Source organism: Ostrinia furnacalis, unplaced genomic scaffold (genome assembly GCF_004193835.3).
Source record: "Ostrinia furnacalis isolate ACB-3 unplaced genomic scaffold, ASM419383v2 OfSCF4140, whole genome shotgun sequence".
Classification (NCBI taxonomy): Eukaryota; Metazoa; Arthropoda; class Insecta; order Lepidoptera; family Crambidae; genus Ostrinia; species Ostrinia furnacalis.
The window spans coordinates 47,233-53,232 of record NW_021134379.1 but is presented as its reverse complement, the minus strand read 5'-3'; positions in this window follow the sequence as shown (position 1 = coordinate 53,232).

Sequence of the window (6,000 nt, the reverse complement as noted above, 5' to 3'; positions counted from 1 at the left end):
AAAAGTAAACCATAGTTGACCTGCATTGTTGTATTCCGACAGTTGAAGGTACTCGTAAGATAGCCAGTTCCTCTGTGGGGGTGGGAGTTAGTGACATCGCAATATTTCTATTGCCTATCATTACGGTGATTTTGATTGCGAACTTTGAATGTTATAAAAGGGTTCTTGTACACTTGCGCGAAAGACATTAGCGCGAAGACACTAGCGCAAAAAGCCAAGTGCGCGCGCGAATGGACGTTAGCGCGAAAAGACATGAGCGCGAAAGACACTAGCGCGAAAGACATTTGTGCGAAAACAGTCGCTAAAAGTATTTGACTTGTCAGTCTGTGGCATTATTAGCTCTTGAGTGACTGAAGTGATTTTGATTTTCTTTCCTCGCTTGTATCTTGAAAACGGCATGTTCTAGCACGTGAGTGGACGTCCCATACTGAGTATTTATTGTGTGCATAACAACTCTTTCAAAACGAAGAATAAAAGTCCCATGTTACTTTAAATTTTAAATTAATTTAAAATAAAGCCGAGCATCTTTCGCTCCCAAACGCCTACAGCTTCGTACTGGGGGCTACTTCTCTGGTATATCTGCCCGTCCAAGATACATGCCTCGCATAGGCGCACTCGTGTTACCGGCAACGTCCAGGGCCCCCGCCCCCCACCCCGCCTGACCCCACCACCCGCCACCCTGCGTACGGCCAGCTAGGGTTAATTCGAACTATTCAATACTATTTAAATATTTTAAAATTACTTTTTTTTTTGTTTTCGTGCCAGCGTTTCTGTTTTTAGATATTGATAGTGGAATGATGTGCAGTTTAGAATTTGAAATCAGATTTGAGTTGGTTTATTGGATTTTTTTAAATGTGTCGCAAAGTAAACTATCGAAGGTCATCTGACAGTCCTGTAAACAATAAATTTAAGGTAAGCTCTAAATATATTGTAGAGAACTTTCTACTGTTATATCTGAAGAGATCAATCATCATAAATAGTTAAATATTCTGTACTTTACAAAATTCAAACTTCAAAATGTAATATCACACAAATTGACTGAAATTACCTCCGATATCGCGGTCGAAAAGTGATAAGGACATTTCTTGCAACTAACTAAAACTAGTAACAAAAAGTTAGATTTAGGCAGCAACTACGAGTAGTAGAGGATTGTATTAGGTTACACGCAATGCGATAATTACTGGCCGCATAATATTCAAATAAGATTTTAAAACTTAAATGTCATAAAAAATATTTTAAACTTTCAAAATGTATTGACAGCCCTGAATGTCCGGCCAGCAGCCCTGATTCTCTAGAACAGAGAACGCCGTGCGTGCCCGGCGCGTTGTAAACAGCCTACCCTCAGCCTGGACGCTGGCCTCGATATGCGGGCGACGTCATCCCTACCCTTATCGACTTACGACTCAATCTCAACTGGCCAGCCGAAAAATTTCGGTGGCCGTGCGTATGTAGGGCGGACGGACCTCCCCTCCCCCCGAGAAAGGGGTTTTCCCCCGCATCTTCCTTCTTCCTCCTTGTGCAAATTCCCCTGGCAATGGAAATGTGTTCGGCCACATTTTATACAATTCGTAGTCCGTTCGGCAACTTTACATACGCACAATGGACACTGGGTGCCGTGGACAATCAAGGAACTAGTTTATAGTTTTAATTAGTGGCCCCTCTGTTATTTGAACGGCTGAAACAAAAAAGAAATTGGAGTAATGATAAAACTGACCACCAATATTTTTTATTTGTCACTTCTAGGGGCGTAGTGTGAGTTTACAAAAAAATATATGAAGATTTCAGTTCTTGACAGTTTCCGCTAGGGGCGCTATACAATCCTTCATACATTTAATGTTACTTTTTTTAAGCAGTCTACATCGAATGCGTTCAACGTAAACTCACACTACGCCCGCCGATCATTATAATCATTCGATAGAAAGTATATTTACACTTCAATAACTGAAAGTATTTTTAATATTACCTACTGTCGGAAAATGTGACTTTGTTGGTCATTGATGATAAGCAGTGATCACCACCCCATGACTCGTGCAAGATTAGGAGTTGCTAATGAGGTATCTGCTTGTTTAAAGTAGAAAAACACCACTGGAGATGAGTTACACCGTCAGTCAAACCAGTCCATCTTAAAATCTTGACCACTCGTCGCTTTATTATTTTATCGATATGTTAATGCTGAGAAAATGTGCTAAAATAAAATCCTGAATAGAAAATTATCGTCATTTTAGTCTGTTTTAAAAAGCTATTACTTGATTGACTACACAAGCGACCTTCTCTATATTGTAGAAGTATTTGGAGCAACAACCAATACAAGGTTGGGGTGAAAGTTTTATTCTATATCAGAGGAGGGCAACATAAAATATTTTCTATGAACATGTAATAGCTTGTAAGACATGCAATTTCAGTTTAAAACAAATGTTGCATAAAATACATACTGTTTGACAATAAAAAAACCGGCCAAGTGCGAGTCGGGCTCGCGCACAAAGGGTTCCGTAGCAGCAAATATAACCAAAATTACAGTTAAATCAACCTATCTCAAAAACTATAAGAGATACTTTGATCAAACCAAAAATCGTTGAAAGAGTTAATTAGCATGCATCACCTCTATTTTTTTTAGAATTTTATACCCCGTAGTTATAAAAATAGAGGGGGGGGGACATACTTTTTACGACTTTGAGAGCTGATATCTCAAAAACCGTTCACTTTAAGAAAAATGTTTTTTAGAAAACTTTATATCATTTTAAAAGACCTTTCCATTGATACCCCACACGGGTATGTACATCGAAAAAAAAACAGACGGACAGACGGACAGACGGACAGACGGACAGACGGACATGACGAAACTATAAGGGTTCCGTTTTTGCCATTTTGGCTACGGAACCCTAAAAACATGCTCTAGCTAAGCATGTAAATCGTTTAATATTTTAAATATTCAGTTTTAATCTGTAAATGTCTGAAAACTAGGTTTCTAACAGTTTTCAGACAGAATTGTAAGTAATTAGGTAGTCCAAATAAATCACAAGCCAAAATGTAATTTGAAAGTACAAAAAATAAAAAATCACAAATACTCAAATAAATGTAATTTACTGATTAAAATAGAAAACTAGGTATTCAGATACTATTTTTATATCTACAACGAGAAAGCTCTTGGTTTGTATCTCACTAATAAAAATAGAAAGCTGGAACCTAAGTTTTATTTCCAACACGAAAAAAATTAAGAAACTTCTCAATCAATTGGCAAGATTCAACCCGTATTCAACATGTTTCCATTTTATCGATATTACGTGATAAGCCCATACGTTTGTCGTCTAAAATCATCTATAAGATTTTATCACGGTGCGCATCCTACCCAGCTGGACGCATTTGCATGCGGATATCGTTATCCCTATGCCACCGTTTGTTGTCAAAACTTATTTAAAGGGGGAGTGGTACTGGCTCATCACAAATCTTGATTAACAAACATTTTTCATTGCCAATATTTTAGTGAGATTGCGACTTTGTGGCCATTACAAAAGCAATAAGATTGCCATCGATTTTTTACTAAAACTATATTTTATTATTCAAGATTTAATATGGCTACTAGGAATGGGACTTAATGACATCTGTCCATTCCTGGCGTGGCGTGGGAAGCCAAAATTCTCCCCGACTATATTTTTAAGTTTTAAACTATTAGATATTCAAGACTTTTAACCCATTTTTGTAAAAACATTTTGCAAATTTTTCCAATATCTCTCATGAAAGAATTTAAAAATTGAGTGGAATATTCGTACTTTAATAGTTACAAAGACAATACCTATTAGTTTTATGACGAGTTTTTGTATTATTTTTGCCAGAAGCTAACCTTAATTATAAATTGCTCTATTCTTTAATTGACTTTCTTTCTGGTAAAATTATTACAAATTTTTCAGTTTTTTGCATAAAATTACAAAACGGTCAAGGATGTATACTAATAGTAGTTTACTCATAAGTTATTAGTGACTTTTATGCCCGTACGCACAGCGTTGAATAGAGCTCTGTGATTGGTTCATGTGTCACCCTGTGCGTCCACGCGCACTGTGAGACCTCATAGTAATGTTTGTGAATACAGGCGTTAAGTCATAGACAAAAATCCAAGCTCACATATCCACACCACATTGGTATCCTAATAAAAAGGTAGCCCCTAAATGTAGACCCTTACACTCGAAACACTTTCTACAAATTAAACCAAACATACAAACAAACTTCAAACCCTACCATTCATATTGTACAAACAAGGGAATGTAGAAGCCATACTCCCTTTAATTTATCACTGCATTGCATCATTTGGTCCTCCAAATCCTTAGTTCTAACATTTTATTGGAGCTGCTAGCAGTTATTTACAGTACGTACGAGTATTAACCCGTGTCAGTAAAGAGCGAGTATGAGGGTATTAGCACAATAGCCGTGCGAGCGGTTTTTAGAGCGATTTATCACGTACCTACTTGAAACGTAGAGTCGTTTTAACGTCTGCATGTTATGAACGGAAAACAACTCTTGGGAATTTAAATGTCTGAACAGGATTCAGTTACACACCTACTTACACTGAAAAAAATGTTTGGTTACTGCTTACACAACAAAAGTGACCACCGAACTAAGTGTTAACTATAACCAAACTAAGTCTAGCTCACTACAGAATTATTTGTTTAATTTACACAACATTTTGTTCCCCATACATAACCAAAGTGTTCGGTGGTCACTTTTGTTGTGTAAGCAGTAACCAAACATTTTTATCAGTGTACTATTCTAAAATGAAAAACCTAAGTTGTAATGGGAGATAAAAATCTGTGTTAGAAACGTTTCACATAGGTACCTTTAATTCTACTCTAGAAGACAATCGTCTACTCCCAAAGTTTATCATTAATTTTTCCATCTACCTTTTTACAGTGAGCTGCAGCAGTGCTGATGACACTGTACATTGTTGGTAGTAAGACAACTTGGTCATTTGCAGTGAGAGAGTGCCAGTGTCAAGAGCTGTTTAAGTGAAAAAATAAAGAGTGAAGTGCGTTACGATTTCAAATGTCACTGAAAACATGGAAAGAAGAAAAACAAAAAGGTGATCATCGAATCGGCACATACACATAACACTACTGTGCATATTGATGTGCCGTTCCCGAGAACGCTCTTTCAACTGAGAATATTCTCGGGAGCGTTCCCGGGAGCGTTCTCCTAAGTGAGAAAGGTTGAGAATCATGTTTATCAAATGGAAATAAACAAACTTTCTTAAGTAAAATAGTATTAAATGAAGTCAACAGATAAGTGTATATTAAACAATACACTCTATTTGCAGTGAAAGGCTATATTCTCAGTGTTCCCGAGAATATTCCCGGGAACTTTCTCGGCAATATTCTTGGCAACTGCACCTTTATTTTATTTTATTTTTTTCGTCGTGAAATGTCGTTTTAATGATATGTAAGATGGCAGAAATTTCTTTTTACACGTAATTAAATAATGTAACTGTGCATTTTTCGTTTTTAACACGCTCGTCGTGTACATAACTATGTAATGGAATCTTAGAATCTGAATTATACGCACTTCTAAGTCTTGTATCATCATGAAACTTGGCAATTATATGTAGATTAGAAATGACAATACAATATTGTGGTACCAGCTGGTCTGATGATGGGACTGGAAGGTGGCCAAAAGAACTCCTAAACGAAACGGCGGAATCATGTCGAGTTTGGGTTCATTGGATGTCTTTTCGAGATCTTTAAGTGCTAGATAATGTCCAGGGTCCTAATGATGGAGTCAGAAGGTAGCCATAGGAACTCCTTAACGAAACGGCGGAAACTCATCGAGTTTGGATTCGTTGGATTTGTCTTTTCGAGCACTTTAATGCTAGATGCTGTCCAGGGTCCTGATGATTTTTAGCTTTTTAGTGCTGTTAGTAATTAAAAGCGTGTTTTTAGTTTTTTAAACTATTCTTATTTGACATTAAGGGCATATTTCACAATCGCTTAGTAAGGGCCTGTTTCGCCACTTCTGGAT